Consider the following 12,921-nt stretch of genomic DNA (forward strand, 5'->3'; position numbering starts at 1 on the left):
CTATGGTAATGAACTGATGGCTGTTTCTCTTGGAAAAAAATCTTTGACTGTGATTATTGGACTCAACAGGTGACAAGGTGTTTCTCTTAAAACTACAGCTAGAAAAAGTAAAAATGGTGATTGATTTAAATATTAAAGATATGTGTAGCCACTTCAATTTTGTTTCTGATTGGTTTTAAATGTATAAATATTCTCTACATGCCTTGGTTATGGACTATTGACTTTTAAGTTATTGGATATGGTTAAAAAATGTAACACTGGTAACAGAACGTTGACATAAAACTGGTAATTTGGACAGAGTTATTCTAGACAACATGTGGCATGAGCCAAACTAGGGAAACAGGTCTTAATTGGGATAATATTTTTATGGAACTCTTATCCTATAAGCCAGGCTTCTAAAGATTTTAAGGCAATGTCTCTTTATTGAGGTATTGGAGACCGCACCATCATGTGTTCATACATAGGAATTGGCCGTCAAACCTTGTCGCATGAAGGATAGACTCAGTGTTTTGGAGACTGGATTTTGGAGACTAGATTGTTTGTTGGAGATTGAGTTTTGCTTCCCAAAGTTGTGGTTTGCCCTGATGTTATCTGTATCTTGATGCTAATTCCACTGCCCCAAGGACAGCTGCCTAGTCATGTACTCAGAACTCAGGTGACTTTCCAAAGTTGTGGTTGTGCTCTGGTGTTACAAGGAGAATTTAAGGATTGTGATTAAGGATTACCAGTGTTACATTGACTAACTCAAACTTATTTGTAATTAAGAAAAAAATCAAACAGGTAGAGATTGTTACAGAATTTACGAAGGATTGATGAGGTTTTAGAACTTGTGAGACCATTACAGCTTGTTTGCTTACCCCAACTGCCATTTCAAGATAGATTTAGAGGATTGTTTTTATGCAGTTTGTTTACATCCTGGCGATTGTGAGGAGTTTTCATTTCATGAGCTTGCTTATAATTTTACAGATCCCATGAATTGATATCATTAAAATTTTTACAAAAGAATGGCTAGTAGCCTTATATTATGTAATTTTGTCACTTCTTCAATGTAAGAAGTTAGAACTTTGAATCTTTCAGTGTATATGGAAATTTTTACTACAAACCTTTGCTCTCAAAATGAGCTTTAATATTTGGGGAGTAGCTGTTTCTCCAGAAAAGAACTTTAAGCTTCTAAGGATATGTTAATTGGCTAAAGACCTCACCCTACCAGAGGACTTAAGCCTTTGTTTGTTATCCTCATTGGAGATAAAGCTTCAGTTTTGTTAATACACAATTATAGGCTAGAGTCTTGAAAGTATTTTAAAATGGTAAAGGAGTTGATAACACACCCTTATGAAAAGAGGAAGACTCCATTTACTTACTCTCAACTCCCAACCTTGCCCTGCCAGCTCAGGGATTTCTAGTACGGCTGAATCTGGACAATATTTAACAGGATTTGGCATTTCTAATTAATGCTTATGTTTAGATAAATAAAGTTTGTGAGGGGCTGGAGAGATGGCTTAGTGGTTAAGAGCACTAAGTACTGTTCCTTTATAGGCCATTTAAGAACTCAAACTGGATTGCCTGGACCCTCTAACAAGGGCAATGCCCCAATAAATTTGTTACCAGGCAGATTATAGGCCTTACATAGAAACAATTAGTCAAACAATCTCATTTTTTATTTCACTAAAACAATAATGCTGGAGACAATAATTTGGTGTACAAGTCAAATTATAAATACAAGTGCTCAGTGTCCTCAATTTCTTCCTGTATCACATAATGGTGTTAATTCTTGAGGACTTATCTTAATAAATAATACCTTAACAATATCTTAATGAGTAAAAAGGGGGAGTTATATCCCTGTATGCTATACAATTATTTAATAATACTCTTCTTATTTCAATTTTAAAATTTGGATGCCAAGGAACACTCTGAGTGTTTATGGCACCCTACAACTAGGCATACTTCTGCCTAGGTGAAATAGAAAGATCCACATATTGGCATGATCCTGTTCAGGTATTTTTATGGGGAAGAGGGTCTGTTTGTGTGTTTCCCCAGGATCATCATCAACCACTGTGGGTCCTGGAGAGGCTGACCAGAGCGGTTCAAGATGAACGAAAGGAGGATACTATGGATGTTCCTAGTGTTGCCAATGCTTCCTGCGGTGATGGCTGAAGACCTACGCTGAGGACTTTTATCTGTATTTCCCAAACCCCTGCCATTGACGCATTCGGCACAAGTGTTTCCCCGGTTTTTCTCTTCTAATGCTTCATTACAGTTACTCTTTTTGCCATGGGATGGAGAAATAGCGCCTGTCAAGGATTCATTGCAGCTTCAGCTGAAATGATAATCAATCAGCTGCATGGTTTGACATGCCTATCAACAGTTCTACCAAAGCTAATGCCACATGGATTCGAGGGGTGTCGCCTGCCAGTATTTCCAAAGGCAATGATACCATGCCTGCCCAACCTAGATGGGCTCCCTTTTATAAGGGTACCCATGAGTCACTTCCGCCATGGACTGGGTGTCAGGCTAGAAAGGCAACATGGGCTGTAAAGAAGTATTTTACCTTTTCTCCTTATATTAGCACAGTCCATAATGGCTCATTTTCAGGGTATAATTGGACCTATCAGAATCCTGCTCAGGCAGTAGTTAGTAATCCTTTCAATGTGTGGTTGTTATGTGGAGTGAATAGTATTTATACAGATATTTCTCCTCTCAGCATGTTAGTGGGAGGGGTTTGGGGTAATGTAAGCTTTCATTAGAATGGATCTATAGGGTTTGAAACCTCTGTTTCTCAACTTGCTTATGGGCTTAATGTTTCCTTTAAGGCTATGCCTGTCTATACGTGGCCTCCTTTTGTGTTTATTGTACTGGTTCAAGAGTTTAGACAATCTATCGTCCATATCAACTCCACCCATGTGGACGTATCTTTAGCTGGAGGACTGGCCGATTGGATCACCACAGCTGCCTCTTGGCTAAAAGAATGGGCAGGACTTGGTGGACTCGCCCTGTGCCTGATTCTTATGAGCGTCCTGGCCTTTTGGTGCATTTGCCGTATGCAGTTTCATCAACGCAGAACTCAAGCCTTAATGATTCAGGCTTTTGCAGCAGTGGAGACAGGACAGTCTCCTTAAGTGTGGCTTGGTATGTTAGAGAAGTAGTCAGTGACGGGTAAGACTCCCTGGGCATGTTACCAACCTAAGACAGGGATCAAACCTAAGCTGTTTGTCTCCCGATGACGGATCAGGGGCATTGCTGCAGGGGCAACCTAAGACAGGCATTCTCTCTACCAAAAATATAAAGAAGGGGGAGATGTGGGGAGCTGGTGTAGCGGCAATCCCAAGATGGCGCCTGGGACTGCTGCCGAGTCTTACGACTAGCACCTAAAAGTAAGCCACACCCCATCATGAGAGCTGCGCAGGCCCACCATGAGGATAGATCAGGCCATGTGATGTGGACCTATGAACCGAGGTTACGCAGATTGGATGGTTGAGGCAGTTGAGGGAGGTTATAAGGGAGTGCACTCGGGGGCTGGATTGAGACATTGTTGCTGCTTGCAGACAAAAGGGTTCCTGAATAAACTGCTCTGAGAAGAACGTCGTGGTGTCGCTCCTTTCTGTGGGATGGAGATGGAAGCGACAATATCTTCCTGCATGCTACATGCTTTACACCATGCTTCCTGCCATGACATTAATAGACTAAACCTGAGAATGTAAGTGAGCTCCAATTAAATGCTTTCTCTGGTAGGAGTCACTGTGGTAATGGTATCTGTACTCTCACTTCAATTTAAATAAAATTACTTTGCGCTTTTTGAGCCCTTATGTTTAATATTTCAAATTCTGGATTAGAGACCAAGAACATGGAACATCTGACCAGACCTTGGTCACTAGTAAAAAGTCTAGCCAATCAACAAATCAGTGAGCTCCATGTTCAATGAGAGCCCCATATCTTAAAGAGTACAGGGTAGAGGGATAGATGAGCCTCAGCATTAGAATTTTTTTTTAAAACAATGAGCAAGCCTAGGTGAGGATTATAAGTGGAAGTCATGGAATGGGCAGAATGAATGTACTAGTGAGCTGAGCATGTAGGGTGGCACTCAAGGGAGGAAGCAAGACATCTGTATCTCCTCAAAACTCATGGTTTAGAATGCAGCCACCAATACATAAATATCAAAAGAAGGGACCTTCAGGAGATGATTGGAATGTATATCCACATTTATTAGCATATACATGTACAATCATCCACACACATGTGCACATACCCACACACAGAATATTTAAAAGATGAAAATGTATGTTTAATTAAAGCTTTCCATTCTTTGGGGTCTTAAAGTCTTCTCACCCCTTGTCCTTGCCCTGAAGAAAGGATGGTGCTCACCACACTGGAGACCATCTGTCATCTTGTAGCATGTGTGCTGTAAATGTCAGCCAAATAAACCTTGCCACACATCCCAAGGATAATTATTCTCAGCCTCTTCTGTGACCCGTGACTGTAAATGTACTACCTGTAACAGTTCAATTGCAAAAAATAAAATAAAATAAAACAACAGTTAAATTGTGTGAACTGTGATTTAGGATCTGTTTCAATACAGTCTGAAAGGGACAAAGGATACTAACAATAATATATGAGTCCTGTCTTTAAAGAATTTTTAAAAGCAATGAGAAAGCCGAGGTTGGGTTTGTAAGTGGAAGTCAGGGAAAGGGCAGAATGAATGCACTAACTGTGAGCTAAGTATGTATGGAGGCACTCCAGGAAGGAAGCAAGATGTCTGTTTGTATCTCCTTAAAACTCATGCATTAGAATGAAACCCCCAGTATATAACTATCAAAAGATGGGAACTGCACAAGATGATTTGGAATCTTATGATTCTATGTTTGGGTTTGAGATCAGTACCTTTATAAAAGAGACACAAGGGAGGTAGATTAGAGCTTGACCCTAGTGGCATATGCCTGCACTTCAGCACTTGCTAGGCAAGTAGGACAATGGCAATGAGTTCTGGGCAAGAATGGTTTTCAAAGTCAAGCTGACAAATAAGAGTGAATAGGAAGGTAGCTTAACCTTTCTTCATGTAAAATTAAGGTGCTATTGAAAGTGAAAACATCTTCACCAGAAACTAAATCTGTTAGCACCACTGACTGCTCAGCCTCCAGCACTAGGAGAGATAGTACTCTCTCCAGTACTGTGGGAAATAGTACTCTCTCCAGTACTATGGGAAATAATGTTCTCACCAGTACTGCAGGAGATAGAATTCTTTATTGAGAAATCATTCAACATACAACTTTATATTAGAACACAGATCATAATAGGACAATGCAGAAGAAGTAAAGAGCAGAAATTTGGGGGGTGATGAATTACCCAGGATGACTCTTCTATTCATGTCCAAAATTTGCCTAGAAAGTGTGTTACTTGTGGATTGCAGGAGCTCCTCTCTGGGAACTTGAGCCAGTAGGGCTGTATTGTCATAGGCAGCATTCCACGAAATTCTCACTGTGTTTTCCTTCAGGCAATTCCCCCAGAAGGCCTAGCCTGAATACAGACAATGTGGGCTGAAATGAGATGAGACCATACAATTGCTTGTGACAAGTGGAAGGGCTCTGAATTTTTGTAAAGAATATTGCAGCTGGGAGCCACTGTAGATTTCAAGGAAAAAAAAAAACTAAGATCAAAATTAGAACTTAAATCTTGCTGATGATAATTTGCAGAGGACCTCAACAGAAAATAAGGGCAAATCAGTCTCTTCAATGGGTTGAAGTTTTAAAATACACAATGTCCCTAAGAATACAACAGAGATAAGAGGGGTGGTGCTGAAGTCAAATGGTATCTCCTGTTTTTCTCAATAGGTCTTGGCATCCCTTCTATCAAAGCTTTCCCTATCTGAAGGCATGTAATAAAGTTTCTTACTGCCTGACTTAATTTTGCATTCTTTTCTTCACCTGTAATTCTGAACATCTTTATTGTAATTCTGTTCCTGCTCAAATTATATTCTCATGACATAACTAACTTGGCACACTGCTGCTATGAAACTAAGGCAGCAAGTGATACTATGAGTAATTTTATGTGGACCTAAAATATTGACAACAAAAAATAACTACTCCACTGCTGGTGATGCCTATATTTGACCTATATCTGTACCTGTAGTCATGGCTAGATACGAAAGAGATCAATGTGGCCATCAGACTGGCTGTTAACATATGGTACTGAGATTATGGGCATGTGCTCCCATTTTTGCCTAGAGAATAATGATGAGCATGAAGGGGAGAAAAAGATCATTTGTCATTATACATGTGGCCTGTTTCATCCAGAGAATCTTTCAATTATCCCACTATTTCAATCTTAGAAAAGACCATTTTAGTTTTTGATGGAACACCAGTGATTGTTTTAGTATTCTTATTGAGATCTCTAAGTAATAGGGACGTCTACTTGCAGGCTAAATGAAAAGCAGTTTGGAGAATTTCTTGAAGCTTATTGATAACTCTGACCCACATATTGGGAAGAATTTTCACTTTTGATTGAATCTTAATCTATTTCTCTTGCCTTTAAACTTTTGAAGCAGACAGATCTTCCACCGAGAAGATAAATGTTCATGCAGAGTTCACTCCACTTTATTTCTTTCATGTTTCTAGAGAATGACAACCAAGAATATTCCACTCATTCCTATCAAGAAGTGCAATGGCCTTCATGCGATGGATTTCTGTTTAGTGTATCTCACACTGCAGCACAAAGTGACTAGTTAAGTAGAAGTTATACTTGATTTAGACATAAGATACACGGTTTCTGCTAGGAAGAGCAATGAATAAGAATACCATTTCCCTAAAGGATCTCTGAATTGTAGTTATCAGTTCTAAATCCAAGAAATATGAACCATTGTAGAAAGTGAATACTCTTAATATGTAATTTTTTTTTTCGGAGCTGGGGACTGAACCCAGGGCCTTGCGCTTGCTAGGCAAGCGCTCTACCACTGAGCTAAATCCCCAACCCCTCAATTTTAAAGACCTTATATTAGCCTTGGAACTCATTTAAATCTGTGTAACATATTGAGATATCCACTATGTTTCCACTAGTATTAATTTTTCATGTGTAAATTTCTCTGATCATTTTATTAGTATGTGACAAATGTTTAATATTTATTTCAATAGAGTCAAACAGATTTTTGTATAACTCTTCGGATTCATTGTTGCATATCAGAATCTAATAAATTGTCATAATGCCAGTCTTGGTCTGAGCACAGAAAAAACGGGGATGCGAGAGTCACATAGTACATGGAATTGTGGTGTGCAGATGGGCTTCTGAGAGTCATAGCAATAAAGTAACAGCAGGAAGTTGAGTCAGAGAGGTGTGATCATAAACTGGCCAAGCTTTGCTTTTGTTAAAAAGTGCAGGGCAGCACTTTATAAGACATTCCAGGGAGTTGTAAAAATGTGTCTATGGTGTATTTATTTTAATTAATTGGTGTCTTAGGTCAAGTTTCTATTGCTGTGGTGAAATACCATATCCAGAAGCAACTTGGAGAGGATTAAGATTATTCTTTCAGTTTATTTCTTGTAACAGATCATCAAAATCAGTGAGGGCAGGAACTCAAGCAGGGCAGAAATATGATGCAAGAGGGCATGGAGGGGAACTCCTTACTTGCCGCTCATCTTGTCTTGCTCAGCCTGCTTGCTCATAGGACCCAGAACCACCAACCCATGGGTGGCACAATGTGCCTGCCCTGATCAATACTATTTAAGAAAATGTCCATAAGCTGGACCTTATGGAGCCATTTTCTCAATTGAATTTCTCTCCTTTAAAATTACTGTAGCCTGTGTCAAGTTAACATAAAACTAGCCAGCATAGTTGGTGATCCAATCCTGGCTCCATTGACATGATGACTAATCCATATTGAAACTCCTTACTGTTTAATAAATGAAATACCAATTTGAAATGCCAGTTTCATGAATTTTGAATAACTATGACTCTTGTTAGGATGGGTATCTGAAGCCCTTAAAGAGAATAGTAGATAAATTTAAAGATATCCAGTTCCTACCTGATTCAATCACATCCAGACAACAATTACTAGGATTTTTGATACTCTTGGAAATGAACTTCTTACTCACAAGTGCTCTTCAATCATCCTTACTCGGTTGTGTACCCAAAATTTTGGATTCAAAAGAAATATATTATGGTATGAAGTCTCCCAGCCAATTACTTAGAAACAAAGGCAGAGACAGGCAATGAACCAGGGAAAAAGCAATACATTAAACCATAAAAATCTTCAACAGAAGTAATTAAACAATTTCTCCACACATAATCTCAGAATCATTTGCACAATGCTTCTCAGCTAAATGACTTGGCTGCAGACACAAGTGACAGACAAAAAGAATGCATATAAATGAGTCTGAATGACATGAAGTCTTTCCTTTTTTAGCAGCTGTAGCTTTAGACTAAGCTTCTGAGATACCTGATATAGACACAGTGAGTATCAATTCTTTCTCTTCCATAAGGCTTCAGAACATTTACAGAATTGTTTCAATGCAGGACAGGGATGGTTCTATGGTTAATTCCTACAGAAGCCTCAAGTCACAATTAGCAACAAGCTTATTCTGGAGGGCAAAGCTTCAAATTATGAAACATCCTTGGGCACCCAGCAGCTGGAAAATGGTTCAGTGAAGATGACAGAGAGCATTTTACTGCATTGTCAGAAACAATTACCCTTCCTACAAGCTTCATCTTAAGCAATGTCATTACACTTATTCTCTATTGTTGAACCAATGAGTGTGATTTAGCAATAGATCTCCACATGTCTGATAAAAGAGATCAAATCTTATACTATCATTTGATCAGAGATTGTTGGTGGTTCACTTGTGATCTATATGTGGCATCCTTGCCCCAAGACTTGCTTTCTTGCGGAATGTTATTAAGAATGAAGCAATAGGACTATGGCTCCACATGCTGTTAGCTTCAGTAGTTAACTTTTCCTGAATGGTTTGTCTCTGGGCTTGTGAGCAGGGAGTGAGAGAACCCAGTGCCATTCTTTATTAACACATGACAGGGAGATAATTTTTACTAATGGAAAAGTGTTATTTGATCAGGAAATTGGGGAACAGACACTACTGTAAAAAATGCAGGCTATAATGAGAGAAAAAGGATTAATAATATCGTTCTGCTAAAAACTCTGCTTTCTGAAATGCTTCTTTCTAGGAGATTCACTGTGTTCCAGTAAGAAATTTTAAGCAAGATCTGACAGACTTAATGATTCTGAAAATTTACCATTAATATCTAACATGAGAAAGTCTTGTTTGAGAACAGAGAACTTGCTATTCTTTACCTGAAAGCAACTCAGGTTTGGTGTATTGTTTTGCTCTCAGTTTTCTAGTGTGTCAACATTAATCATCTTTTTGAACACAAGTCTTAAAGTTCTGTTTCTTGTTTGACATAACTTAACCCTCATGGCATTGAGGAATATACTAGACCACACAGAATAGATAAAATGGAATTCTAACCTGAATACATTTCATGAGTGGAATTATCTTTAGCCATGGATGTACCATGGATATATGATTTCTGCTTGAAACAAAAAAATACATCCTACTCAACTTGCTTGAAAGCTACCAAATGATCAATGCAACATGGACTCTGAAGTCAGGAGCAGCCTGTCTGGTGGGAGAAGACTAGCAAGGCCTGCAATCTGTTCATGATGGATGTTCAAATGACATCATCTTATATGTTTGCATGGGTAAAATTCATAGGAAAAATAAGGAAGTTGACTGTCATCTCATGAGTCTCATTGGGATCAAAGAAGTTCCTGAAATCTGCACAACAGATTTAAGCTCACATCTTATGGGGGCTTGGCCCTCACAAGAACCAGCCTCTGTATGAGAAAAGATCCACACAATGACTTTGAACAATTCTGAGTCTTTCAATTCAGAGGCCCTTTCTTCCTGAGATATGTCCTAAGGAAAAGGGTAAACTTCTGACCACAAATAAATTTTAGAAATGTATAGGGAAGGCCTCATGTCTGTAAAGATAATAATGTAGCTGAATAATTTTGAAAGTTGAGTTCATTCAGAGAGACAACAAAATAAAACTTTTATAGTAGTCATTAAGTGTTTAAATAATGACTAAATTTCCAAATCATCACAAATGTAGTATTTTATTGAATTAACATATAACTGTCATTGAATTTAATTAGCCACAAACATGGTATGCAGAAATATAAATTGTTTGCAGCAATTTGCTTTCTCTTCCACATAGCTTTAACTCCTGGTAAAAAATAAGTTCTCAATCCATCTGTGCAAAGTTTTACTAGTCAATAGAGGATTTATCTGTCTTAGGATAGGATGTAAGGTTTCCAGGGAAGGGAGGTACATCATTTATTTTCTATTGCTATTATAAAATATTATGACTAAAGCAAATTATAAATGAAAGTGTTGGCTTGGGTTTTGTTTTCAGAGCATTGGAGACCATGATGCTGAGCAAAGGAATGAAAGCAAGAATATCTGAAAGCTCACATCTCAAAACCTGCGGGAAAGGGACAGAGAACACACTAGGCATGGCATGAATCTTTTGAAAACTCAGACCCAATTGCTAAGGACACATTTCCTTTAAGAAAGGCACACCTTTAAATCTCCCCAAACAGTTCCATCAATTGGAAGCCAAGTATTCAACTACACGAATCTATGAAAGCCCAATTTCATTCTAACAGAAACACTGCACCCCCATCATCCATAGACTTGTAACCATATATAAAATTAAACCACAAAAATAAGTTCCCTTCCTATATTCAAATGACAAACAGATTGAGAAAAAAATCATAGCACTAATAACTTTCATAAGACTCTCAAAAATATATCCACTGGTAACTCTAAACAAGCAAGTAAAAGGCTTATATAACACAAACTTTAAGACACTGAAGAAAAAAATGTTCTAATATAGAAGGTAGCAATAAAATGCCTCATAATGCCATTCTGCTACATTCATAGATCAGTGCCCAGTTCAGCCATCATCAGAGATGCTTTCTTCTGCAGTAGATAAAAACTAATGCGGAGACTCACAATTGAACAATGTGCAGAAGTGAGAGACCTTGGAACACCCAGGTCTAAATGAGTCATCTCCATCAAATCCCTCCCCTCAAGGATCAGGGAAATCTGTGCAAGAGGAGAAAGAAAGAGCCAGTGGGGATGAAGTGTTGGGTTCAGGGTAGAAGCCAAGAAAACTCATTTTAGACATGGAAGCTTAAATATGAAGCTTTATTTTATAAATTCTCAGGAAGGTGGCCAGTTTTGGATCTGAACAGGATCTCAGAAGGGAGACAGTACTATATTTTTAAAGGATAGGAATACGAAGTGAGGGGGAAGCTGGAGAGAGCTGCAGTATTACCCAATTGTATTTTGACTTGTGGGTTAAGCAACGGAGTACCATTGAAGACTGGACCCCTATCTAGGGCCCCTGGCTTCAAGTTCCTTAATTCATTCTCCTAGACAGTAGATCAGAACTCACATTGATAAAAGGAGTGAGTCACTTACATGTAGTTAATTAAGGCATACAGGCAATTGATTATATATTTTTATAACATATGCATCTGGGTTTAGGTAAAAGAAATTTCCATATTCTACACTGGTTAAAAAACAATTTAAAAAAGTTGGAGAAATGAAGAAATGGGATAGGTGTTTGTTTCTAGGCCTAGTAAGTTAAACTTGTTGGATTCTGCCAGCAAGATGGAGAAAGGACTTTGAGATGGCTGGACTCAAACCACTGTCTCCATGCAAGTTGTCCCTGAGATGTCTGGACTCAGACAACTGTTTACACCAGAAGTTGTTCAGCTATGGAAGTCTCTAGCTCCCGTAGGGCAAGGAATGATGAGTTTCTTTCTCCTCATGATTAAATTGAGTCTTCAAACAAAATGGTAGTGCTCAGAATAACTTTCTTTTGTTTGTTCCCAACAGAAGATACCTAGAAAATAGGACATTCTAGCCAAAAAGGGCCAGAACACATATGAACTCACAGAGACTGTGGCAACCTGCATAGGTTTTCTACAGATCTAAGCCAGATGAGTTCCCGGCACTGGGAGAAGACATGAACAAAAGCTCCTATCTCAAAGAAGCTATATCCTTTTGACAACCATCAAACCCATTGTAAGGGACTCTCAATGGGTTTCCAAGCAATGCTTAAGGGCAGGCTGCATGTACAGAAGTGGATAGACAACATAAAACAAACTCAATGCTCTTTTTGGAAGAATTTTGTTTCATAATGCTTTGCTTGGGAATTTTTATATCTTACATATTATAGTTTTTGATTTTGTGTCTGTATAAGATTTCTGTGTTAATGAGTGTATGCGTTTCTGTGTCTGTAAGTATTTCCTGTGTTTTTGTTTGGCTCTTTTTTCCCTGTTTTTCTTTGTTTTGGTTGTTGTTGTTATCTGTTTTTTGTTTTTGTTTTCTTTTTTTCTTTTTTTTTTCTGAGAGAAAGAAAGAATGTGGGTTTTTTTGTAGATGGGGAGGTGAGAGGGTCTGGGAGGAGTTGGAGAAGGCATAACCTAATCATAATATATGATTTAAAAATTTACTATCAATTACAAAATAATATATATTAATAATAATGCTAAAGCTTTAAAATAAAATGAAAGTTGAATAATTTTTGTAAAAAGAAAGTCAGTTAAGCATGCCATGAGAAGTAAGTCAGTAATTAGCATTTCTTCATCTCTGTTGCTTCAGTTTCTGCTTCTAGGTTACTGCACTGGGTTCTTTAGTGATATACTGTGATAGGGAGACACATAATGAAACAGTCTTTCATCTTTCCCATCATTCTTCAAAAGAACAATGCATGTACCACAACTTCAAAGGTACCCATATCTTTTTACAGTTGTGATACTGTTTAAAAATCCAATGTTTCTTCTGGGCTTAAAGACAGTCTTTTAATTTTGATTCCTTCAAAACTAGATAGGATTTCTTTGTTTTTAATAAC

This window comes from Rattus norvegicus, chromosome 5 (genome assembly GCF_021556685.1).
Source record: "Rattus norvegicus strain SHRSP/BbbUtx chromosome 5, alternate assembly SHRSP_T2T, whole genome shotgun sequence".
In the NCBI taxonomy this organism is placed as follows: domain Eukaryota; kingdom Metazoa; phylum Chordata; class Mammalia; order Rodentia; family Muridae; genus Rattus; species Rattus norvegicus.